This window comes from Lissotriton helveticus, chromosome 5_1 (assembly GCF_964261635.1).
Source record: "Lissotriton helveticus chromosome 5_1, aLisHel1.1, whole genome shotgun sequence".
In the NCBI taxonomy this organism is placed as follows: domain Eukaryota; kingdom Metazoa; phylum Chordata; class Amphibia; order Caudata; family Salamandridae; genus Lissotriton; species Lissotriton helveticus.
In genome coordinates this window covers 1,074,436,386-1,074,463,589 of record NC_136065.1, presented here as the reverse complement: position 1 = coordinate 1,074,463,589, position 27,204 = coordinate 1,074,436,386, and positions in this window count along the sequence as shown.

Genomic DNA, 27,204 nt, shown 5'->3' with positions numbered 1-27,204 from the left:
ACCGCTCCGTCACCAGCCGCAGTTGCGCTGTGCTCATGACGGAGCGGTTCCTTCACGGCCCCGCCCGCTCAATGGAACGCTCAGCGCAGGCGCAGAATCCACGCCGCGCAGGTGTGCCGAGTGGGCCGTGACGGAACCGCTCCGTAATCAGCACAGCGCGACCGCAGCTGATGACAGAGTGGTTCCGTCAGCAGCAGGGGAGGGGTTAAACAGGACTTCAAGTTTCGACTGTTTCGACTGTTGGACTATCGAAATTTAGGCACCAGCAGCTTTACAGTGGCCCAATAGCCCTACAAAATCCCTCCACCTGTGAGGTGCAGAAGCGCACAAGTCTGAGAAGACTGAAATCTTCTCCTTGTCAGCCATCGTGAACGTTCTTTTTTGAATAGCCACTGAGAGAATATGCTCCTTTCAGCTATAGTCTGCAAAATTCACGATGATAATGCGAGCAAACTTTGAGTTCACAGGGGGCTGAGTGGGAATCTGATGGGCCCTCATGATAGAAAGATCTGACAGGGCATCTTCAAGAATACATGTTTTGATCAAATATTCCATAAACTGGAGAGTATTATGATGACTCCTGGTATTTTCTGCACCTTCCAGTACTCCCACAAAGCGCAGACTGGGTCTCTTGGCATAATTTTCCATCTTGTCCATCTTATTCTGTGAGTCATGTAGCTTTCTTTGAATATTGCTAATGTCCTTATCCTAAGTGAGGGAGTGGTCCTCAAGATCTGAAACCCTCTATTTAACCCCTTCCCTGTGGGGCTGATTCCCCCGCTTTGCTGGGGGGTGGGGGGCGCGCACAGCGCCCCGGTGCTCGTGACGTCAGGCAGCACGGTGGCACTGTGCTCATGACGAGCTCAGCTCGTCATGACCACGCCCTTTTTAATGGAACGCTCAGCACAGCGGGGGAATTATCCCCGCGTGTGAGCATCGTGCGGGTCTCGTCATGAGCACAGCGCAACCATGCCTCATGACGAGCTGAGCTTGTCATGTGCAAGGATGAGGTTAACCTCCTGCAATCCCTCTGGTATTTGCAGCATAATCTCCCCTTTTTTATTTAACCACTGATGGAGCACATCTACTTCTTGGGCTTGGATTGCCTTAAGATCACGAATTTCTGTCAAATTAGTCTCTAAAAGAGACTGAAGAACATTTGATTAAATTAGATTAATCAAGCTGTAAACTCAGTAGTTAAGAAGGTGCCAACATTGGGAAGTAACATGTGTTGGTCCCCACTTTTTCATGTGATCTGAAAGCTGCGTCTTCCTGGTTCCCTATGAGTTACTTAGCTGCAGAAGAGATGGCTGTTCCAAGACCTAGCTTAATGCATTAGAGAGATCACTTAATTTGGTCCGAATGGGAGACCGATCGCGAATAGCCCTGGCTTCTTCCTCACATGCTGTCACACCTGCAGACCCTGGGAGAGTCTTCTGTGTCTCAAGGGTTACAGTGCTACCTTATTGATGGCTTGCAAAAAGTGAGTATTCCTTTAGTCCTTTGGCCATCCTTGTTGTGTTCTCCATGCCATGGCTAGCATGCGATGGAGTTACATGTTCTTTCCTGAACTGCCGCCTCCTTCTCCTTCACCCTCTTCCGTAGAGCTATTCCTGAATACTATACTAGGGACGGTAATGTACCCCTGTAGGGGCAGCACACGCCCATTTTGTCTTAGAGTGGATCTGGCACTTAGTGGCGTTTCACTGTTTTCTCCTTGTTGGGTTGGAGGCTCCAAATCGTCCATCAAGGACATTTTCACCATTAATGCACTAGGTATTCTGTCTCAATGCATCAGAATTTTCTCTTTGTGAGATGCAGTAAGGCATGTCACCCAGTGCATCTTTTGGCTTTCTGCAGGAGAGGCAATGAGCCCGTAGCTGTAGTTATCGCTATACGATAACGTAGCTGCCTCATGTTAGTTCTGCAATGCTAAAGTTCTTTTGTGGAGCCATGCTCAACATATGTAACCGTATTTAGCTCAGCAGTTTTCCCTCAGTGCTGCGCTGTTCCATTGGATAGCACATATCTCCAGGTAGGGGACTCTATCTAGGGGAGCCTGGCCAGAGACCCTAAGTTGGGCTGTGGAAGAGGACCCTGCCCCAACTCTTGCAGCAGGGTGCCGCATTTACCATGACTAGACACCTGGTGGCTAAACCATGTGGTCCCAAAATATGTAGCAGTCTCCAGCTGGTCCTTGCCGGGGGGTCTGGGGCGCTTTCCATAAAGTGCTGGAGTTGTACAATGGGAGCCGCTAGTCTGTTGGCCTATTCAAAGAGTATCGACCAGTCCGATCATATGCCAAGGGTCTCGTACTCCGACAGCTCTACACCACCGGCTGGCCCTCTGCTTCAGCTTTCTCTGTGTTCTTGGCATTCCGCACCTGGAAACGGAAACATTGTAGCGGGGGATGTCCTCGAGTGTGCTCGTAGTGGATCATGTGGGCTGGCTCCTGCAGCCTCAACAATAAGAATACAGCGGAATCAGACTCCTCTTTTTAGATTATAGTGCATTTTTAATCAATCCGGAATCTTACTGATCCTATGAGACCGTTATGAAGGTCTCTCAAAAATGTGATGGTAGCAGATTCAATCCCCATGGACCCCAGCTCTACCTAGAGCTTATCTCTATAAACTTTGACAAAAGCTGAGCTGAGATCCATGAAGGGCAAATGCACCGAGTCCCTATGTGCCTTTTTATATTTAGTTATTAATAAGTATAGATTTAGGTTCTGCTCCACTGTTTCCTGACCAGGCCAAAACCTGTACCATAGGTCAGACAGGATGTTATGATTGCCGGCCCAGCGGGAAATCTCTTCAGGATAACCAGTCCTATGATTTTAACCTCTACATCAACTAACAAAATTGATTGGTCTGCAACAAGCCGGGTCAGCACTATCCCCTTTTTAGGTCAAGGACCGTAGGCTGCACTTGCGCAGTCTCGCTCCTCGATTTAATGTTTCTTAGTTTAGGGGCATTTACCCGCCCCTCTTCTCCATTGGCTGGCTTCCTAAACGGAGGCCAGCCATTGGAGGAGAGGGGCATCACTCCCTTTAAGCCCCGTCTTTTTCAGATTCGGGGGCGTTTTTTTTTGTGCTTCTTTCTTGTTTTCTTTCTCTCCTCTTCCCATTGGCTGGAATTTTACCTTCCAGCCAATGGGACGAGGAGAGAACGAAAACCACGCCCCGAATCTGAAAATGTCGGCGCTTTTCTGAAGCCATTTCTGCCCGACCGCGAAGAAGTAGAGAAGCTGCTAAGTCCTCCGGTGAGTGCTTGCTCCCCTGCCCCCTCGCTGTGCTTGCTCTCCTGCCCCCTCGTTCGTTGTGCTTGCTCTCCTGCTCTTGCCCCCTCGTTTGTTGCTTTTACGAGCGCCACCCTGTCTCTACACACACTGCCTACATACAAAACTAATTTTACTACGTTTCTGCAGACTGAAGCATACTACAAACATACTACGAATCCAACTGTAGAATGTAGCAGTCTAATTGTGTTACCATATCACTGCTGTTGCGTAAACACAATGTAGGTTCTATAGTAAAACACAGCGGGAACGCGATAGTAATCTGCAACGTGCCGAAACCGGATGTGAGTCTCTGTGGCATCCTGTTGCAACCGTGAGAGCGGAAAACGACCCTCCACCATATTTGATGGGGAAGTCAGGGATCTCCGCCATGTTGGTGAGGGCGGAAGCGGTTCTTGGCGCCCTTTTCTGCTCTCTAATTGCAGCATGGCAGCACTGAGCGGCATTACCAACGGGACGCTGGAGGGTGGGGACGGGGGCAACCGGGTGACAGTAGTGCTGGGCGACGAGGGCAAAGGGAAGGTAGTCGACCTGCTTGCCATGGAGGCGGACCTGGTGTGCAGCTGTCAGGTAAGAGCTCGCTTAGAGGAGACGGGAAGCACCGCCCATCACAGAGGTGGGAGGTTATTGATTGAGGGGTAGATGTGAAGGTCAGTTAGTCAATTTGAAGGACAGTCCACTTTATTGAAATGCACATTTTAATGGGCAACTGCGGTGAAAGGATAGCCATTTTCAGGTCGGAAGTTATCTTTTGCCATGTTAGCCTATAATACATATCTCACACGGCGAATACGCTATGATCTACCCACAATGCATCGTCAAAATTTCATGACAGATTAAATGCTGCATCCTTATTTTTGGACGATGTGTCGAAATTGCCCACTATGGCATTTCAGTGGAAAATATTTCTTCAGACACTACGTTAGCAAATGAAAGAATGCACCTATTAGATCAGGTGTGCTGTAAGACAAGGCAGCGGTACAGAAGGGGGTGGTGATGGACGGAGCATCTGAACCAATCAAACATTCACACCCAGTCAACAGATCTGGGTTTAATCCATCACCGTTCTTTAGCCCACTCTGCCACCTCAGTTCAGACATGGCCATATGCAAATCAGTCTGACCCTGTGCCTCATGGGAACAGCCCAGCCCAAACTGCCAAGCCATGCCTTCCCTGGACCAGAAACAAGCTTCCTAGGACCCGTTTCTGGCATTTCAGCCGTCTTCAGCCAGGCTTGCTTGAATCCAGTAGCAAAGTGAGCAAGAGACTCACGTCTGAGCATACCCTGCCAACTTATGACAAACAAAGCGGTACAAAAGGGGGTGGTGATGGACGGAGCATCTGAACCAATCAAACACTCACACACAGTCAACAGATCTGGGTTTAATCCATCACCGTTCTTTAGCCCACTCTGCCACCCCAGTTCAGACATGGCCATATGCAAATCAGTCTGACCCTGTGCCTCATGGGAACAGTCCAGCCCGAACTGCCAAGCCATGCCTTCCCTGGACTGGAAACAAGCTTCCTTGTACCAGTTTCTGGCATTTCAGTTGTCTTCAGCCAGGCTTGCTTGAATCCAGTGGCAAAGTGAGCAAGGTATTCACGTCTGAGCATACCCAGCTAACTTATGGCGAACAAAGCGGTACAAAAGGGGGTGGTGATGGACGGAGCATCTGAACCAATCAAACACTCACTCCCAGTCAACAGATCTGGGTTTAATCCATCACCGTTCTTTAGCCCACTCTGCCACCACAGTTCAGACATGGCCATATGCAAATCAGTCTGACCCTGTGCCTCATGGGAACAGTCCAGCCCAAACTGCCAAGCCATGCCTTCCCTGGACCAGAAACAAGCTTCCTAGGACCGGTTTCTGGCATTTCAGCCGTCTTCAGCCAGGCTTGCTTGAATCCAGTGGCAGAGTGAGCAAGGGACTCACGTCTGAGCATACCCTGCCAACTTATGGCGAACAAAGCGGTACAAAAGGGAGGCACAGGTTCAGACTGATTTGCATATGGCCATGTCTGAACTGGGGTGGCAGAGTGGCCTAAAGAACGGTGATGGATTAAACCCAGATCTTTTGACTGGGTGTGAGTGTTTGATTGGTTCAGATGCTCCGTCCATCACCATGTCAGGAACTAGCATGTTGCGCCTACATTACCCGAAAGAAACTACATTTCCCATGAGGCACATAACGTGTGTCTGCCTTTTAAGCGCTGAGTAACGCGCATCACGTTGTGCGTAATTTGTTTGTTTCCTGAGGGAGCTTCTGGGTTGAGAGTGCTGTGTTGCCACGGCGTGTCTGGGCTCAGATACGTCATACAAAAGAGGAGTTCCCGGTAGTGGGTTTTGCGAGTCTTCTTGTATTCCAGTAAGTTCCAGTTTGCTATTATCCCGGATACCTTTTGACTCGAGGGTTTCCGTTTGACTTTCAGTGTTCTCATGAATGGGGATGATTAATAAGTAGCGGAGTGCAGTGGCGTCTGCTACGCATTACCGTTACCTAAACATACGATTTGGATTATGTACTGAGCTCTTTTCTTTTGACCTATTTTGGATTATAAGTGCCAAAGTGGAGAACCGTGGTGTCCGCCACTTTTTACCGTATTTGGAGAACTATTATGGAGTACATCAAAAGAACCCATTGAAGATAAAAATGTTTTCTTTCTTGGCGCAGGTGACAGAACCTGGTCGCCTGCTTTATATAATTATTCTTTGAAGCAGAATTCAACAGGCTGTTAATTTTGGATGGTCAGTGAGGCTGTTTAGGTACGACACCAGAGGTTTTAGGGTGAACAGAAAAATCTTGATATGATCCACCAATTCTCTTGGTATAGAATGTGTATAGTGATTTGTTGTCTATTGTAATATAGGTACCTGATACCCGTGGGAACTACGGAGTACATGGGTGTACAGCTCAGTGGCGCATGTTTTCAGGTACATCTCAGTGACTAGCAAGATTTAAATGGGAGTAGGATTATGTTGTTGTATGCCTGCTAACCTGTGTTTTGTCGTTTCAGGTCCTTTGTCCCTGCTGTCCCCTTCCTTCCCTTTTGTCCCTCGCCTAATCATATGAATACTCTGTTTATTTGTTCATCAGAGTGTTTGTGAGATTTGGAGGTGGACCCATTTTTGCTACATCCTGATTGTGCGGAGGATATCTGACAGAATTACGCACCCAAGAATATTTTACCTCCGCTCGATTAGGTTGTGGTAGATATGGCGTCCATGGAGGATGTGTTGCACACCCTGTTTTGGTACAACAAGAATTGGCCTCTTCTAAGGCCGAGACGGTAGCCTTGAAAGAGAAGGTAGAGCATTTGTCAAGAAAACCTTTTTCACAAGCCTCCCAGATACAGGTTACCGTGCCCCCACCTATTCCCCTGGCGAACCCAGAGAGGTATGCAGGGGATCCCCGCAAAATCCTGGTCTTCCTGACACAGGCGATGCTACATTTTTCTTGTAAGCCAGCGTCCTTTCCCAAAAACCATTCTAGAGTGGCCTTTGCCATCTCTTACTTGGCAGGTGATGCGGCTAATTGGGTGGTTCCCTAAGTAAAAAATAACGATGCGATGTTGTCTGATTGGAATGCTTTTCAGGCGGAGTTTGAAAGAGTGTTTGATCGCAGGGCTACTACATTCAGCGCAGACAAGGAGCTGCTCAACCTCAGACAAGGGAAGGGGGAATTAATCACATACTTAACCACCTTTAATCGCTTGGTGGCTGAAGCCGAGTGACCCGAGGAGAAACACATATCTTTATTTTATCAAGGTTTGCGGGAGGAGTTAAAAAATGTGATTGCTCAGATAGATCCTCAGCCTACCTCATGTGTGGACATGATCAATCTGTCTTTACATTTGGACAGTCGTACATCAGAGAGAGGGGGCGAGAGAAGGAAATGGGATAGAGGTTTTTACAGGCAGGACAGAACCCCTCCTAAGACTCTAAGTTCTCTTGAGGTTGGTGTGGAACCCATGGAAATAGGGGCTATAAGAGCACCACTATCTAAGGAAGAAGGTGAGAGCAGGAGAACCCAAGGCTTATGCATGTATTGTGGACGTAAGGGTCATTATGTGAAGGAATGCCCCTCGAAACCCAAGATGTCTAATGTATGGGCTAGGAATAAGAAGGTAGCAGTCTCAGCGGTAACCAAGGAGACAGAGAGTACTCAGGAACATAAGAATGAGGGAGGTGTTCCAGAGGTATGGAGTCTTCCTTCATTATCCACCCCTGTCACAGGAGACACGGAAGGACACATTGTGCTCCATATGAGCCTTGAAAGCTATAACCAGGTACATCAGGTATTGGTCATGGTGGACTCAGGGGAGACTGGCAACTTTATTGACAACGGCCTTGTGAACATCTTAGGCTTGACTAGGGTACGTAGAGATAACCCTGAGGAAGTACTAGCTGTAGATGGCAAGCCTCTTAAGTCAGGGCTTATCATAGAACGCACAGAGGTTCTTTCATTATCCATTGACATTCTGGGAGGACATCATTCTGAGGAGATTTCTTTGAATATCATAGAAGCTCCTCAGTATGAGGTAAAATTGGGTATGCCATGGTTGTGTCTCCATAATCCGACTATCAACTGGCAGGACCATTCTATTCTGTTCTTGTCTGAAAGTTGTAAAGACCATCTAGTGATTGGTCCGCCTTCACAGGTGGTGGCTTTGACTTCTCCTTTCCTGGTGGCTACAGCAGTCGAGAAGGAGATGGTTTTGCCGGTGGAATACCATACCTATAGGGAGGTGTTCAGCGAGAGGATGGCAGAGCAGTTACCTCCTCACAGGGAATATGACTGCCGCATTGATTTGGTGGAAGGGGCCACAATTCCATCATGCAGGGTATATGCGTTATCTATGCCCGAAACCAAGCATTTGCGGGAGTATATAGATCATTACGTGGCCATAGGTTTTATCAGACCTTCACGTTCTCCTGCAGCTTCTCCGTTGTTTTTCATTGCAAAAGCCAATGGGGATCTCAGGGCATGTGTGTATTATCAGAGTCTAAATAAGAACACTATCCGCAACCGATATCCACTGACTCTTATTCCGGTACTTTTGGACCAAGTTAGAGAAGCACAGGTTTATAGCAGATTAGATCTCAGAGGTGCTTACCACTTAGTAAGAATACGTCAGGGGGATGAGTGGAAAACAGCTTTTAAAACTCGTTTTGGTCTTTACAAATATCTGGTCATGCCATTCGGCCTGTGTAATGCCCCTGCGGCGTTTCAATATTTCCTAAACGATGTTTTGAAAGACTAAATAGACCGTTTTGTTGTGGTCTATATAGATGATATCTTGGTTTATTCAGCCAATCATGACCACCATCATGAACAAGTTTGCCAAGTGTTGGAGTGTTTGCGTGAGCACAGTTTGTTTTTAAAATTGAGTAAATGCGAATTTGGGGTAACCACAGTGGAGTTCCTAAGAGTGATGTTGAGTCCGGATGGTCTCCAAATGGCTGAGAGAAAAGTGAAAGCGGTACAGGAATGATCCACTCCCAAAAATATGAGAGAAGTACAGAGTTTTCTTGGCTTTGCCAAATATTACCGCAAGTTTATCCTTCATTTCTCACAAGTCGCTATCCCCATCACAAGGTTGTTGAGAAAAGGTGCCCCTTTTGAGTGGTCCAAAGAAGCAGGAGAAGCTTTTGTATATCTAAAAGAGGCATTTACCACAGCTCCCACCTTAGCTCATCCAAACCTAGACCACACTTTTGTGGTAGAGGCGGACGCCTCCGACGAGGCTATTGGAGCAATACTATCACAGAGAGACAAAGAGTCGGGACAGCTCCATCCAGTAGCTTACCCATCCAAGAAGCTGAATCCAGCGGAAGTCAACTACACGATAGCTGAGCTTTTGCTATAAAAAGGGCGTTCCAGGAATGGAGGCATTACTTGTGGGGAGCTTGTCATGTAATAACGGTATATACAGACCATTGTAATTTGCAGTATATGAAATCTGCCAGGCATCTTACCCAAAGCCAAATGCGGTGGATGCTTTTCTTTGCCGAGTTCAACTTTGTGGTTACTTTTAGACCAGGAGCAGAGAACCGTAAAGCAGATGCTTTGTCCAGGCAGGAATTGCCAGCTGCACCTAGACCAGAAGACACACAGGCTATCATAAATCCATCCAGGATAGTTTGTGTAATACGTGCAGAATCCTTCTTGGATGAAGTGCGGAATCATCAGGTCAGAGGTGGTTGGGAAGCCTGGGCAAGACAAGGAGATGGCCGAGTAATGAAGCAGGAGCTACCATTTGTTCAATCTAAGTTGTATTTACCCACAGTTGGGAGCTTGTCATGTAATAACGGTATATACAGACCATCGCAATTTGCAGTATATGAAATCTGCCAGGCATCTTACCCAAAGGCAAATGCAGTGGATGCTTTTCTTTGCCGAGTTCAACTTTGTGGTTACTTTTAGACCAGGAGCAGAGTACCGTAAAGCAGATGCTTTGTCCAGGCAGGAATTGCCAGCTGCACCTAGACCAGAAGACACACAGGCTATCATAAATCCATCCAGGATAGTTTGTATAATACGTGCGGAATCCTTCTTGGATGAAGTGCAGAATCATCAGGTCAGAGGTGGTTGGGAAGCCTGGGCAAGACAAGGAGATGGCCGAGTAGTGAAGCAGGGGCTACCATTTGTTCAATCTAAGTTGTATTTACCCACAGTTGGAATACAAAAGAAGGCTTTTGAATGGTGTCATAGGAGTATCATGGCTGGCCATCCAGGTATTGCCAAAACTGTACAGTCCCTTCAGAGACATTTCTGGTGGAAAACATTTGTCAAAGGATGTTTCTGCATGGGTCTCACAGTGCGAGGAATGTGCCAGAGCAAAGGGGGAAAACAGTCGGAAAAAAGGGAAACTCATGCCATTGCCGACTCCACTGCGACCCTGGCAGAACATAAGTTTGGATTTTGTTACAGGGCTCCCTATTGATCATGGTTTCTCAGCAATTTTGGTGGTGGTGGATGGTCTCACTAAAATGGGGCATTTTGTTCCATGTCACACACTACCCACAGCTGGGCAAACGGCTCAGTTACTGGCAAGCAACATCATTCGATTATATGGGATCCCAGAAGTTATTGTGTCAGACAGGGGTCCACAATTCATAGCTCGCTTTTGGAAGATGTGGTGCAAGGCTTTGCATATCGAATCCGCTCTGTCCACTAGCTTTCACCCACAGACCGACGGACAGACGGAGCGTCTAAACCAGATCTTGAAGAAATACCTTAGATGTTATGCTAAGGAAGTTCAGGAATCTTGGGTGGACTTGTTGTGGTTCGCAGAGCTGGCCTATATTAATACTTGGCACTGTTCCACTGGTGTTTCTCCTTTTAAAGCTACCTATGGGTATGAGGCAAATACTTTACCTGTTGGCATTCCTGAGGTCGTTATGGATTATCCTTCTGTTAAGACTCAGGTGTTACGTATACAGAAGATACATCATGGAGTGAGAACACATTTGGTAAAGGCTAAACAGGTATACAAGCACTGGGAGGGCTGACATCAAGTTGATGGGCCTCAATATAAGGTGGGGGATTGAGTATGGCTGTCAACTAAATATATCAGGTTCAGGCTGCACAGCATATTCCACCCCAGGTATATTGGCCCTTACAACATAGTGAAGCAAATTAATCCTGTTACTTACAAGCTTAAGCTGCCGGGTTCTCTGCGGACACACCCTGTGTTTCACTGTCACCTGTTGAAACCTGCATTCTCCGGCCGCAGGAGGCTACCCTGGGTGTGAGTGTTTGATTGGTTCTGATGCTCCGTCCATCAACACACCCTTTTGTACTGCTTTGTTCGCCATAAGTTGGCAGGGTATGCTCAGACGTGAGTCCCTCGCTCACTTTGCCACTGGATTCAAGCAAGCCTGGCTGAAGATGGCTGTAATCCAGAAACCAATCCTAGGAAGCTTGTTTCCGGTCCAGGGAAGGCATGGCTTGGCAGTTCAGCTGGACTGTTCCCGTCAGGCACAGGGTCAGACTGATTTGCATATGGCTAAAGAACGGTGATGGATTAAACCCAGATCTTTTGACTGGGTGTGAGTGTTTGATTGGTTCAGATGCTCTGTCCATCACCACCCCCTTTTGTACCGCTTTGTAAGACAAGGCAGGAGCAGTGGCATAACAGGTGTTTCATGTGCCCTGTATTACCACCCTCCCTTTCCTCCCGCTGTTTGAACTGTGAAATAGTCGTACTGAAGGTTCAGTGGGCCCCTATGGGCACGGCGCCACTGCACCTGCATCAGAAATAAAAGCTACGCTCCAGGACAGTAGTGACAGCCAGGCACACCCTTGAGCTGCATGGGCATCGACCGAGTGGCACGGGTGTTGTGTAGCAAGTGGAGTTTGGCACTAACTGTGTCACCTTTGTGTTTTGGCAGGAAGTGGACTAATTTGACATTTTACAGTAAACGCCCCCTTTGTGTTTTTATCAGGGAGGTAACAACGCTGGACACACCGTGGTCGTGGATTCTGTGGAGTATGACTTCATTGGCTTGAGATTTTTTTTCTTGCCTTTGTTCCCTGCTACTGTTCGTTTTTCGTCGTGCTTCTGTTCCCTGCTTCTGATCGTTCCCGGCTTGTCATCGTTTTTTTCTTGCCTCTGTTCCCTGGGGCGTTACTGGGCAGAGATGGGCGTGTGGCTGACCTAGACTGACAGATGTCTGTGTGTGTGTGTGTGGCTCTGTGTGAGTGAGGGGGCTCTGTCTGTGTGTGTGGGGCTCTGTCTGTGTGTGTGGGGCTCTGTCTGTGTGTGTGTGGCTCTGTGTGCGTGTGGCTCTGTGTGTGTGGGGCTCTGTGTGCGTGTGGCTCTGTGTGTGTGTGTGTGTGTGTGTGTGTGTGGCTCTGTGTTTGTGTGTGGGGCTCTGTGTGTGGGGGGGGACTCTGTGTGTGTGTGTGGCTCTGTGTGTGTGTGTGTGGCTCTGTGTGTGTGTGTGTGGCTCTGTGTGTGTGTGTGTGTGGCTCTGTGTGTGTGTGTGTGGCTCTCTCTGTGTGTGTGTGGCTTTCTGTGTGTGTGGCTCTGTGTCCGCTAATACTCTCTACTACTCTCTAATGCTCACCTATTGCCATTGTCTATGACAATACCATTTGTTTATGTTTTTTAAAAAAAATGCCATTTGCAATGCCAATAGCTCTAACTTTAACAAAGCCGAGACCATTGCATTGTAAATGCTTGTTAAACACTGGCACCAGGTCTCTGGTAACAGGCCACGAATTGCTGCAATCACATGGAGGTTAATAACAGGTGCCTACAAATCCACTGGGGACTTCAACAAGTCCCCAGGTACCCAGTTAGCACCCGGGGCCTTGCCTAAGGGTAAGGATAAAATTGCATTTCTCACTACATCCCAGTGTATTATCAACCTGTCAAAGTAGGGAACTTAGTGCAGTCCCAAAAATGTAGGGCTGAGAAATGATTCACCGAGGCTTGGGCTGGCACTGTAGCGGCCTGATCTGCTAGCTGTTCTACATTTTCTACCTTAACAAAACGGGTGGTTTACAACCCTCCAGAACAAAGTGCTATTACTCAGGTCACTTGCTATCAACAGGTTCTCCCACAGTTTGATCTTTAGCTGACACTTCCTATCCTTAAGTGCCACTCTATAAGAAACCCTAAATCTTTTTACCTCTGTTCTATAGCAGGGTGTTTTTTCTTTTTTGCGTTGCTAGGAACTCCTCCCAAGCCCTCGTGCAGTTCTTTTCGAACCATCGGCAAGGCCATCCCCTGTTTGGTGAGGGCTGATTTGGTATATATCCATACCATGTCAAGCGCATTTAGAATTTTGTCCTCCGGGGTCTCTTCATCCAAACAAATCTGAAAATCAGATTGACAGACAGATACCATCTCAGCATTAAAAGACTCAGGAATGACCTTGCCCCATTTTAGTCCACGTCCCTAATAGTTTGTAATAGTAGGAGTTTAAATAAGGAACATGCATCTGATGGCTTCTTTTCCAATTGATGAGTGGCAAATCGGATATTGTGATCACTGTGCATATTCCATCCCACTCTAAAACTAATCAGAGTAAGAAATAAATCGGCTGAAATAAGCATATAATCAATGGTGATCCCTGCCCCAACACGTATAAATGTTGGTATGCCATCCCCCGGATCCAGTATTCCTTTCCAAAGCAAGTTGACCAAGTTGTGGTCTAATGCTAAATTATTTATCTAATCCACCCTGCATAGTATGTTTAATATGGACTTGATTATCATTGACCCCCTCATGTTCCGATAAGCCATGCAAATACAAGTCCCTGCAGCGGTGAAGATTAAAATCCCCAGTTATCATTAATGCTGTTTATTGTGAAGAGCATGAAATAAAAAAAGCGTTTAGAAACTTGCCAAGGTCCACCAAGACTTCATTATTCTCTCCCATGAATAGCATTAGAAACATGACTACATAGGATGCAAAAATTATTTTCAAAGGACAAAAGGACACAGATGTACATTCCAAGTCCAGTTTAATAAAAGTAATAAGCCCCCTCTAGCTCTCCCACACGAGGATGGAATACCTTTAATAGAAAAAGAGGCGTAACCATCTTTGGGAGCAGTTCCAATCCAAACATTCTTCAAACCCTTATATGATCTCATCAAATAACGGCTGGGTGGCGATATTTGTGATCCTCCCCGCCAGCCAATGAACCGCCTTATTGTTGAGCTGCTGGTAAATTTCTGATTCAGAATGTTTTAGGAGTGTGACACTGTCTAGAACCAAAACGTACGGGGTACATGCCGGGAGGAGTTGAAAAGTAACGTCGCAAGGGGTGAGGCCCAAGGGAGATCTGGATGAAACTTGCAGGTCTTTCCTTGGTCTATCTACTTCTTGGGTTTTGGACATAAGTATCTACTAAGCACATATCCTCTACTCCCCCTCTCCCATTTTAGATCCCCTTGGATGATAAATGGGCCACTTGTGGTGGAAATGAGGAGTGGGTAGGATTGTGAGTGCTACTACTAGATATCCTCATCCCTGCAACAAGATCTAATGTTGTGAGTGAGAAAGTCCCGTAGTTACCAGCTACAGTGCAAGATATTTTGTTGTCTGGGAGGGGGGTTACCGGAACAGGTGCTTTCATCAAAATGTTTCCCAACTGCTCCCGTAGAGACCCCACCGTTTTTCCTAAAGTTCCCCCTGTTTCCTCCAACTTGGGAATCCTTATATTGAGAGCATCAAAAGAAGTTAAAATGTTGGTTTCCATTTTTTAAAGGAAATCCTGTGGCATACTGCTCTCGGTGTGACTGTTGGTTGGCCTATTTTAGACTGATACTGATTTTGTTGCATATTTGCAAGTCATGCGATAAATTCCCCTTTTTATTTATAGCCCTGCCTCCCGCCTCCCTATCCCTTTTCCCCCACCACAAATTTGTTTTATAATTGCACGTTGGCCTTGGGAATGGGAAGGGGTAATTATAACCTGCACATATCTGCAGTTCTGGATGGTGCTGGATATGCGGGGATTCCTGTGAGTTATCGCTCGAGTTGGTTACGGGGCCCTTTGGACTATTGTCCTCTGCTACTGATGGTAAACTTGTCTCTTGGCATGTCTGCATAAATTGTTCTTCTGCTCTGGAGAGCTCTTCAGTGAGTGCACCCACACCCCTGATAAAAAAGGACAACATTGTACTACTCGTACTGGGTCGCTTGTTGACCACGTTTAACACCTCTGCATACCTCTTACCCATTATGCCAAACTGGAAGCACCACAAAATTTACACCGAACTAACAATATTCGGAGCTAAGGCCCCCGGGATCACAGGTAGTCAAAAACATGCAATGGTCAACAGCAATATCAGCAAACAGTTCCTGCTTTAGATGGTACCATAAAAGGTAACCCAACCACACCAGGGTCTCTGAGTTTATAGGGCTGTTAGAAAGCACATGTTGATATACCATATGTCCTTTTTGCCAGCAACAGGGGTTTTCTGAGTACCTAGACCCACATCTGCTATGCATAGTTAAACAATGTTCAATGTTCAAAGTCAATGTAAAAGAAAATAGTACCTCAGAGCGAAAACTAAGAGAGATAGCCCAGCCTAGCCTCCTCCGGGCTCTGACGAGCACAGACAGGCTAGTCCTTGGCCCTAGCTTTACCCAGGCACAGCTTGCACGCATCCCACACGGCTGGGATAACGATGGCTATGTAAGCACTAAGGGGTAAAGATTCTCCTCTCTAAGGTGCTACAGGGTTGGCAGCACCTCCAGGCGCGAAGACTGCTGGGACAGGTAGTGGAAGAATACCTCTAGCTGGCCTATTTTTCTTTTAAGTATATTCCCCCGTTATTAAAGAAATATACATATATATGATAAATAAAACTATTCTCCTTGTATTTACAGATACCCCTGCTCCTAGATTTTAGAATTTCAGTACAATTTTATATATTGGTCCTGATGAAGGTAGCAAAAAGAATGTATGTTCCACCGAAACATACGTCGACCATCTCGTTCTGGGAATCCGCTTAGTGAAGACGTCATTCAAAAATTGTGATGAACGCATGAGACAACAAAATTATATGGGGATTTAGACACATTGTTCAAGAAATGCATTTATGAATTGATTTTTAGTTTAAAAATATCTGTTCCCCATTGTTCACTGCCGGACTCCCAGGGTTTTTGTCAAATTATATTTTTACTTCACATTGTGTATGTTAGGTGAAATAGCGGTATGATATGGCGTGAGTATGTTGTGGGTATGTATGAGTGTGCTGGGGTATAGTAGTAATTATGATTTATCTGTTTTTGACTTTATTTTTTCCAATTGTGTCATGAGAATGAATTTCATCATCTAATTAAGTGACTTGAGAAAAATGTTTATGTTTATAAATGAATTGTTATTGCTTTTGAAAATGAAACATACCATATAAAAAATAATAAACTATAGCTATTTAAAAGCTATTGCTATTCTTATATGTATTTCATTACAAATAAATCTTTCTTTCTTGTGGGGAGCTTTTAAGCCACTTGGCTATACTTAAAAGAAATATAGGTCAGCTAGAGGTATTCTTCCAGTTTATGCTTGCTTCTCTCCCCCTCCTCTTGGACCTGAAATCAAACCAGGGGGAAACGTTTTTATCTTTATTGCTGGGACAGGTAGTCCCTCACCTCAACAGAAACTGCCTCCCGTGCAGGAAGAATACCAATGGTTTTAAAAGCGCAAGGAAGCAAAGCTCCCCCCTTCTCAGGTGCTGCAGGGTTGGTGGTACCTCCAGGCATGAAAACTCCTGAGTGCCCCACCGCACCGGAAACTGCATCCCGCATATTGGGGCTAACAATGGTGCTATACGTGATAGGGGGCAAAGCTCCTTCCCTGTCAGGTGCTGCAGGGTTTGTGGCGCCTCCAGGTGTTAAGACTGCTGGAACAGTTAGTCCCCCACCACAACAGAAACTGCTTTAATGAATACTTCTTTGGCCTTTTGGCATTCAGCAGAAGTCAGGGGGAAGACTGGTGAAAGGCCAGTTTTAAGGAAAATGCTTCTTTTGTGCATAGCTTTTGTAGGGTCCTGTGCATAGAATCATAGAGATTTAGTAAAGGGGTCATGCTAGATGGACAGTTCTCTAATGGACCAAGGGCTGTGTTACATTTGTTATACATTTGCACTAGTATGTTAGAATTTGCAAATATATTGGCCCATCTCACGGACTTCATATTATTCCTCATAGATAAAACCACCTCAAATAGGTTATGTGTGATGATTGTGTCAGCAAAAAAGTTGCCTTTTGATATTAACTTTAGAGCATTGTGATCTCTATCATAGTTGGATGCTACTCATAGTCTAGCACTGTTTGCCATAGATCTATATCCAGCTAGATGTAATTAATGCAACCCTGACATTTCCCCCATCCCTTCGGTAGTAACATGACAGTTTGCGACCCATCAGACCCTGACGGTGTCAAGAGCAAATCGAGAAATTGATTCTAAATAGGTTCAATGATCGACAGTTGATCGCTAACTTTGTAGATCATTCTTTCGTGCTTTCGTACCCATCTGCTACCATCAGTACGATTGTTTTTTCTAACCCTGGGCGAAGCACTGCGCTACGCTCGCGTAGTTTGTGAAGTTTGCGCAACTTCGCACTACGCGAGCTGCACGTAGCACAGTGCGAACACGCGTAGCGCAGCGGTCATTTTTGCTTGTTCGTGGTCCTCAACGTCATGTTTGCGACCGCGAGCAAGCAAAATGACATCCCGGCGAGACTCTCAACGTGGGGAGGTCAGGTTTCTCATTGCGAGTGGTCGAGCATGCTCACGACCGCTCGTGATGAAAAACTACCAGTTCGCGTTGAGAAAGCTGCCGCTCGAGTAAAAATCTACTCGAGCGGCAGAAAACTACAGCTCGCACTGTGCAAGATGCCGTTTTCAATGATTGCACAGTGCCGGATGCTTGTTCGCACTGTGCAATCATTGAAAATGCATCTTGCACAGTGCGAACATGCTACTACGCAGCTCGCGTAGCTTTACGTAGCGCTACTTCGCGAACTACGCCCAGGGTTAGTCGTAATATGCAGGGTTTCGATGTTGGTAGGGAAGACGCCAACCTTCTCTTCCTATGTGCGGATAGGTCCTCTGCATTACCAAAATTATGTAAGATCACCAAGTCCAAGGATGGTTGGATGCCAGTCTGTCATATCTGGTTGAGGGAGTGCTATATATCTGTCCAAAAGACTGGTCGCTTGGGTCAGAACCAAATAATGTGCATAGTGTCTCCTCGCTCTTTGACGCATTGGCATCATTGCAAGGGATGTATGAGGTTTGCCTGAAACAGCTTGAAAGGTGACTGGTGCCAATTGTGCAATATTTTGAAATAACTGAATTGCAGGTGGGCTTCTTGTAAATACCTGTCATAGGTCAGTAAGAGCTCTGACCAGGCAACCTCTTCAATTTCCATATCACATTTGTCAGACCAGACCCTTTGTAAGAATCTTTTGGTCATTTTGGAGAAGAGTTCACCGATTATTAAGGAATATAGGCTGGTGATTAACTTTTTGTAAGCGCCCCATTTTGACACACAATCATGCACTATAGAAGGTGCAGTTGATCCTGTGGGGTTGTCAGCAAATTTACTTTGAAGGCAGCTTTTCAACAGTCGATACTTCCAAGATTGAACTGACTTAAGGTTTACTGACAGTGCAGGTCAGTAAACGAATTTTAGTGTCCCTTTGAAAAAGGTGACCAATCTGCAGGATACCATTAGATACCCAGAAGTTCAATTAAATAGGTAAATCATCAATTAAAGTGACGGCATTACCCAGATCTGACTGATGCAGGCAAAAATACATTGTGTTTTATTGCTTTAGGTATTGACTTCAAAATCTGTATGGAACAGTGGAGCATTGGGTTATTAGGGTATTAGATCCCCAAAGTTGCTCGTACACTATTTGTGGGACTGTGGGAGAGGTTCACTGTCTCATCTGCATCATTGCGGACCTGCCACAACAGGTGGAGCAATGACCTCAGGTGATTGTGCGACCACCTTCCTGGTACAAAGTCCACCTGTTTTTTATGAATAGCAGTGAATCACAATTCCCAGCCTCATTGCAAATGCTTTAGTCCAGATCTTTACATCGCTGTTCAGCAGGAACATTGGACTGTAACTTGAAGGTTGCAAAAAGGGTCCTTACCGCCTTACTGGGTTTTAGGATCCAAATATGAGGTCTTTATTGAACTCGGACAACGCTGGCCGTGCTTTGTTGTGTTCCAAAAGACAATTGTCAAAACAGGTATTGAAGTTTTAGTAGTAATTTTTAAAAAGTCCAATGAGAAGTCGTCCTCTCCAGTGGTTTTCCCAGCTCACATATATTGAATGTCTCGACTCTCAGATCGGTGCTGAGGTGTGGAGGTATGACAGACATGAATGTTTTCTGCACTTGGTCATGTCCGGGCTTCTTTGATGTGTACCACTGAGTGTAATTGGAGGTGAAATCTCCAGTAATTTCCAAAGGATGGCACAATAGGCGTCCATAGCATCCTGGACTGCATGTACTGCGGAATCACTCTCCCTCTCTGCTTCAGTTGCAAGGCAAGCAATGCGCCTGTCTTTCCTCCTCGTGGTTTTGACTCTTAATGCGGAGTAGGTCCCTTCTACAAATGTGGAGTACATCGTATTAGGATCACACTCTTTCGTCGTCAGTAGATGAAGATGATCTGGTGAGGCGTCAAGCCTATAACCTGCTGCAGTTCAAGTATTTCCGGTTCCTGCCTGTCTCTCGTAATGCGCAGTTCCGCTGGTCATGATGCTTCATCCCTGATCGTCAAGCCTCCGATAAATATATATATAAATATATATATATGGTGGTATGGTGATGAGTAATCAAAATCACTACTCACAAAATATTGAGTTTGCCTCGTCTGTTCTGCTGCTGCATGCTGCTGCTGGACGTCTTTATGCCGAATATATATATATGGTGGTATGGTGATGAGTAATTAAAATCACTACTCACAAAATATTGAGTTTGCCTCGTCTGTTCTGCTGCTGCATGCTGCTGCTAGACGTCTTTATGCCGAATATATATATATGGTGGTATGGTGATGAGTAATTAAAATCACTACTCACAAAATATTGAGTTTGCCTCGTCTGTTCTGCTGCTGCATGCTGCTGCTGGACGTCTTTATGCCGAATATATATATATATTTATATATATATATATATATATATATATATATATATATATATATATATATATATATATATATATATATATATATATATATATATATATGCAAAAGGTAATCCCCGCTTTCTTTTGGTGAGAATGAACGAGCCACTCCGATTGGGAGGGTGTAAGTTATCGGTTTAATGGCATATACATGTATACATTTAATTTACTGCCAAAAAATTGAAAAATATATTATAAATAAAGTAGTGTATACTTTATGTATAGATCTTTTACATTAAATGTGAGTGTGTGTGTATATGTATGTATGTATGTATGTATTGTGTACTTTCGGTCGCCAGTAGGTAGTTATAGCTGTAGTTAGGACCTATTTTCCATAGGAAATCCACAACATTCTATTCCCAATAACTTTGGCGCTGGTTGATGAATCTTCACGAAATTCTCAAAACTCGTGGGGCGCTCTGGTCCGCTCCTATCCCAAAAGTTTCAGGGTGATTCGTCAAGCGGGGACCCAGAAAAAAGGGGGGTCCTAAAACGTGTTTTCTCCATGCAATTTTCCATAGGAACCTTTCGTCGCAGCTACAACCCGAACTGCTGAACGGAATTACACCAAATTTGGCAAAAAGGTAGCTCTTGGTTCAGAGTCGTGCCTTTTTGTTAAATGGTGTAAATCCGTTCAGTAGTTGCTGAGAAAATCAAAAATAAAATCATATATATATTTATGGCCGCGGTGGATCTGCACACCCTAAGCGCACCCTGCCGAGCACGAGCTGTATGCTAATTGGCTGTCAGCACTCCGAATCAGGAAGTGTTGGCAGCCATCTTGTGCCTCTGTAGAACCGAGGCACAAGAAACCTAAGAAAAAACGTGAAAAACACGAAAAGGGGGCAGGTTAGAAACACCCTGACCCCCTAGGCCTGCTTAGGGGGTCCCACAAGGACCACCAAGGCCCCCAATTTTTTTTTGTTTAATTGTCGAATTCTGCGCAGGGTGCGAGGATCCTGCCGATAAAAAAAAAACGAAGTGCAGGCTCCCGCGCTTCGTTAATATTCATCCCCCGGGTGGGCTGAATCCCGGGGGCCATGTTAGATTTGGGCGAGGGGCCCAAAGGGGCCTTGGGGACCTCCACCTCTCGGGGCCTCATAAATAAATGTGCAGGGGGGCTCACAGCCCCCCAGCCCCGGGGACTGCCAGCCCCGGGACTTCGATAATAAATGTGTGGGGGGGGTCAAAGGCTCCCTCAAGCACCGGGAACGGCCACCCCAGGGCTTTATGTGAATATATGTAGGGGGCTCACGGCTCACCCGCAGCCCCGGGGACCGCCACCCCCCAGGGCTTGTGTTTATTGTAAACCAAAAAACCTGTGTGGGGGGCTCCAGCCCCCCACACACCACCGCCACCTCCCCGGGGCTCTAAACATTACAATTGGGGGGTCCGTGACAGACCCCCCAGCCCTGGGGTCCACCACCTCCCCAGGGCTTTGTGAATGGTGGGAGGATGGCCGCGCGGCCCCCCTCATGGAGCCCTCTTCTCCCAATGTAGATTCTGCATTTTCTGTAGAAAATCCTTAGTGTCTCATAAGTAAGAGCTAAGGTATGTTACATAGGGGAACAGAAAGTGGTCTTCGAAGATAGACTTTTTCTCCAATAGGCTATTCTTGGAGGAAACAATTGGGCATCCAGGAGGTCAGTTCTGTTCTTGTGAACTTTGAGTAAGAGATAAAAAGTAGGTGTTCTGGGTGCCTGATTGAGTAGCAATTGATTTTCATCCCAACTCAGGAGTTCCTTGCCAAACCAACCCTCCAGGAGGTCACGGTACCTGCGATGTAGATTGTCTCGATATGACTTGTCGACCCTTTCATAACAGGTAGTGTTGCCCAACTTTCTGAGTGCTTCCAGTATGTATTTGTCTCTACCCATCACAACAATATTGCCCCCCTTATCCGGTGGTTTGATGGTGATATTATCATCTTTCTGTAATGTGGTGATGGCTTTCCACTGTTCTCTCGAGATGTTCCTCATTATTGTTGTTGTGGGTGTGAATTTAAGCAGGTCGATGATCACTGCTTCATGAAATATATCAATGTTGTCTGTCGTTGTTTGTAGTATAAATCTGGATGTTTCTCTGAAGCTGATTTGGCTGGGTGTACCTGTGTCAAAACCTAGTGCATGAAGTATTTCATCATTGTGTGTTGGGTCAAATGGGTCAGAAATCCTTTCATTGTTTGTAGGCTGTGATTGATTTTTCAAATCATGTAATAATCTAAGTGTTTCAATGTCTTCAATAGCTAGGGTAGATGCCCACTTTCCTCTGACCTAGGAGTGTTGGCATTACTATCCTTCTTCCGTATTGCATGTAATTTAAATAGCTTAACTTTGCATACAAATTCATACAAGTCAACATGTGTTTGTGCTTATATATACATATAAAATACACTGCAAAGTGCAAGAGTAAATCTGCCCATATAAATGTACTCATGTGTAAATTTACCTTTGTGACTAGGCCTCCAAGTGTAAAAAGCAAAATCATGCACTTATACTGAATTGTGCATTTCAGGTGAAATGTTTCTTTTGGTTTGTTACTCGCGAAATATATGTTTCTGGTGAAATGTTCTTTATTGTCATTCTTGGTTAAACGTTCATTGCTTGATAATGTTATAAAAAGTGTATCACAGACAATACGTCTGACTTTTAATAATGTAACTCAAGTATGTTTTTAAATGCTTTTATTAACTTTAAATGTACCATTAACATATGTTATGGCGAATCATGCAGAGTTAATTTGCAATAAACATTACAGTTATGCCACATTTAGGCTCCTAACAAAAACATTGCAACAGCGCGCATTGTGTGTGAATTGTGTATTTTCATGTTGTTCTCATTTAGAGGTTAATCTGCTAGCAAGTGTCAAGAGAAAGTAGTCCAGTGTCACAGGCAGACAGCGATCAGATCAGCACATTGCCCAAGTCAGTCTCGCCAGAAGACTGCCTGCACCTCCCCTACCATAATCAATGTGTGGCAGCATTTCCTCAAAAAATAGATTTGCAACTGTTTTCCAATGGATAACAATCCAAATGTTTAAATTACATCACGTTTTCTTTGTGAGGAAAATATATGCAATATCTTTTGTAGAAAATACAATTTTGACTTTTGTCAGATTTAGAAAACATACAGGGTCATTTAGACCCCTGAGATAATCGCAGCTTCACAAAGATCTGGTGGAAAAAACATTAGCAAACGATATCTAGTGTGTCTGTACACCTTGAGCTGACCTCAGTGGTAAAGCAGCAAAAGATTTTCTTATCTGTTTTTCTCATTTTATTGCCCCTTGTAGATAGTTTTGAGGGGGTTTTACCACCAAGACCTGTGCCAGAACGAGAGTAATTTGCACTCAGTTCCTAAAGGGCACCAATAGTTTATGTAATAATTCAGCCCCAAAAGTAGGTTATGCGTGAGAAAAAGACTTTGCCATCCGCATAGCCATGAGTTGCAGAACTCCAGCCTTGAGGGCTCAAATCCGATCATATTTAAGGATAGACAACAGGAATATTATTTACATAAATTTAGATGCAATGGGTTCAAAGAAGAGGTGTGCCAAATGGTAAAGACTTGGACAAGTTCATTTTTGTAAATCTGTTGTAAAACTAAGAAAATTATAAAACCAAAGAGGTGTGAAAAAGTGGCCCTGACCTACTTCGGGAAGAAGCCTCATGCTGCTGCATAGAGCCACGAGTACACTTGGTAGCTGCTTCCCTTTGTTTTTCCCGTGGTGCGTTGCATCGCTTCTTTCCCCTCAGCCGGAAGTTCAAAGACTGGACTTCAGACAATGGGGAAAGAAACCGAAAGAGCTACCAAGCCACAGATATTGGGTTTCCCTGGACCCTGGTGCTCTGTCCATGCCCGGTAGGACATCCGGTTACATAGACTGAGAATGGGTGAAACTGAAATTACACCTTTGGTGAAGTTGGGGGACATTGGCACTTCTTTGCAAAGGGATTCACCACAGTCATTGCTAGCATATGTCAAAAAAGGTTTTATACATAATAAGTGATTATCCTGAAAACAAGATGGGTTAGAATTAGCAAGCTCAAGGGTCTGAATTGAGCACAGCAAGGGCCGTATCATGAACAATATATATATGAATGAGTAGTTTGTACACTCATTTGGTAAAAAATAGTGGACTTGAATACGGCCTTGAGTGATTGCCAATGGCTGGGGACTTTTGCAAGAATTCGATCCAATAACTTTGTATTTTGCTCCTTTGTTTACCCTGCTCATAGTCCAGAAAAACTTCATGAAATGTGGGCTAACTAATGAAACCTGGAAGGTGCGCGCCTGTAGTCTTCACAAAAGAGCACTTGTAATCAGGAACAGAAATCACAGAAATTATCAATCTCATTTGTTTCCATACACACTTGTTGATAAAGTTCCTCGTGTTTGGAACACAAACCATCATATGTAGTTCTTTCTCCGAGCAGGATCTGTGTTCAATTTCACTGATGGAAATAGAAAATGTGCATGTCCCTTTCTTAGGTCTTGCCTAGATACAGCAATGACTGTCTCTCAAGCTTCGTGTAATAATGTATATAATTTTAAAAAAAATACACCTATATAAACAGAGAGACGTTATTTCAGTCCTCGTTATTTATAGGGGTGCTCAACTATAATTCACATTTTGCTTCTACCCACCACAGCACAAAGGATGGGGAAAAGGTCAGCTCACTGCAGCCACTGGCTCTCTTGCACTGCGAGTGTGCACTTTTTTCTTGATCATATTTGTACATCAGCTTAAAAAAGTGCTCCCAAGTACCAATATTTAATTTTGTCAATAGGCTTTTCTTTTTGATTATTTATTTTTATTTTTGTGTTTAAAATATGGCTTCAGGTTACAGTAAAACCAATGGTACTTTTTGTCTGCACCCATAGAAATCATGTTTTCATGTCCAGTGCACTAAACCTAAAAGGGTTGTTATACATGTTCTAAGTACACCTGCCGCCTGGGAAGCACCCATTCTATTATATTAATATTATTTGCTATTGTTATTTTTTATTTATTTATTTTCCCTTCAAACCGTGGCTGCGTTTAGTGGTGAGTATGCGACATGCTTTCTTTTGATTGTATTCTTTATTTTTGGTGCAAAAATAACTATTGCACCAGCTTGCCATGTCCAGACCTGTGTTCTCTGCCACTGCTTGTCTTTTGGTAATATTGCTGCTTGGCTCACATGCATTGAGTAACTGTAAGTTAACTGCACAGATTCATAAAAGAATCACGATAAATATTAAAACTACAAGAATACACATATTTTATGTATATATGGGCTGGGCCTGGCTGGCCCTACTTATAGAGGCTGAAAAAAACAGTCACAGCCCAGTATAGACGTTTAAATAGAAACACACTTCGGTACTACGAATTTAGAGTTAGGAACAGCTGGAATAGTGTCCTTGCCAAGAGAAAATTATAGTGATTCCATTACCATTTCTAAACGATCAAAAAACAATAATATGTGTAGTGTATAAGCGAATCGATTTGCAGTGTTTACACCAGGTCCACATCTTTTTAACGAGCCAGTTGAGTGCAAAGGTTTATTATGGAAATAACCAAGGAGTTTTAAAAACCGAGTACTCCTCAGTTTCAGAAAGAAAAAAAGTTTTAGTGGCTGATTTAAAGCCGGCTCCGGACGGGTCAGTGTGTACCCCAGTGGCCGTTATCGCGGACGTCACATCGGAGAGGGCGCGGGAGTGCGCGAGCGTAGCATGTACTCGTCACTTCAAGGCACTTCCTCAGCTGGCTCGAACGTGCTATTGATTGATGAGCCCGGGCCCTCTGTTTACAGACACACTTGCAGTGGATGCTTTGTTTCCCTGTGAGGTGAGATGAAGCAGACAGGCCGTCTGATCCTCGACAGGACAGTACACTCTGCGCGAGCACGTTGTAGGGTGAGATGCAGGAAGGGGTGTCGGGGCTTTGGTGAGGAGATCCCAGGAGGCTTCGTTAAGCAACCCCCCGCTCCGCTCGCCGGCCGCCCTCCCTCCCTCGCCTCTCCTTTCTGCAGAGACCGGAGGGGCTGCTGACTGGTCGTGTACTGGTGATCGTGCCTCAAATTCACGTGTGCACAGATCACGCCCCACCAAAAGTTGCCTAATAGTTATAAAACTCGAACATGCACTTTAAAGCGGTGAAAGAATTAAGCAAATATACTCGGTGTGTGACTATAATGTTGCTACCTCCACCAGGATCCGGGGAAGTGGACTGGTTTGTGACATACTAAAATGCGTACTTGGGTGTCTAAATCAGTATTACGATTTTAGACACTAAATACGCTGGGCTTCTTGTGTTTTTCTTTTACTGTAACTGTTTCTTAAATAATTATTTTATTTGGGGCACTATAACCGACACCAGTTTGTTCGTTGTATAAGGATAATACTGCGATCCTTGGAAAAATACTGTGCATCGGAATAAATGAACTGGGGAATTGGGAGCAGCGGGATGGGGGATAAGTGAGACATTTAGGAAACCAGGCGGGAATGCTAGTGAGTCAGTCAATAATCAGTTCGTCCTAGGTTAGTTAGTGATTATTTTACTTTTCAGCTTTTGAATTGCCCAAATTGGGCGATTTCCGTTTATATAGTGCTCAAATTGAGCCAATCCCTCCTCTTAGCGCAAAAGAACGACGAAATTATATATGCTGTATACAATGATACTATTCAAAACCTGGCTTAAAAGGGGTGCAGTTTCCTCCTTGTTTTATCACATACACTCCCATATATTTCGCCGGTGTTTCCCTGGCGATTGCCCACTCCTGGCGCATATTCTAGATTTTCTTTGTACTTGAGATCCCGTGGCTACGTACTGGTGACTTTTTCTACGCGTCTCCATGGAAGCAGAGAAGGTACTAAAAACATGTGTGGCACGAATGTATTGCTCCCATTTTTAGTTTATTTTGTAGTTTTATTTAGAGCGAACTGGTCCCGGAGGTATTGGAGCGTTAGCACCAGATGCATTAAACAGGGGTTTTAGGCACGGGGAGATTAAGTGATTTGCCCAAAATCAAAAGATGTTTAGCCGACGCCGAGACTCGAGCCGGTGATTCCAAGTTCCCAAATGGCAGCAACGCCACATCACGTACCCTGCCTCACTACTCAGGTGAGCACGTCCCAGTGTTTACCGGAAAAGCTTCGTCTGAAGCAGCTGGAAGGCTGCAAGAGTGTGTGGTGCACCCTGTGATCGTCTCTACTGATTCTTTCAGCCCGAACGTACTCCACAACTCCGTCCGC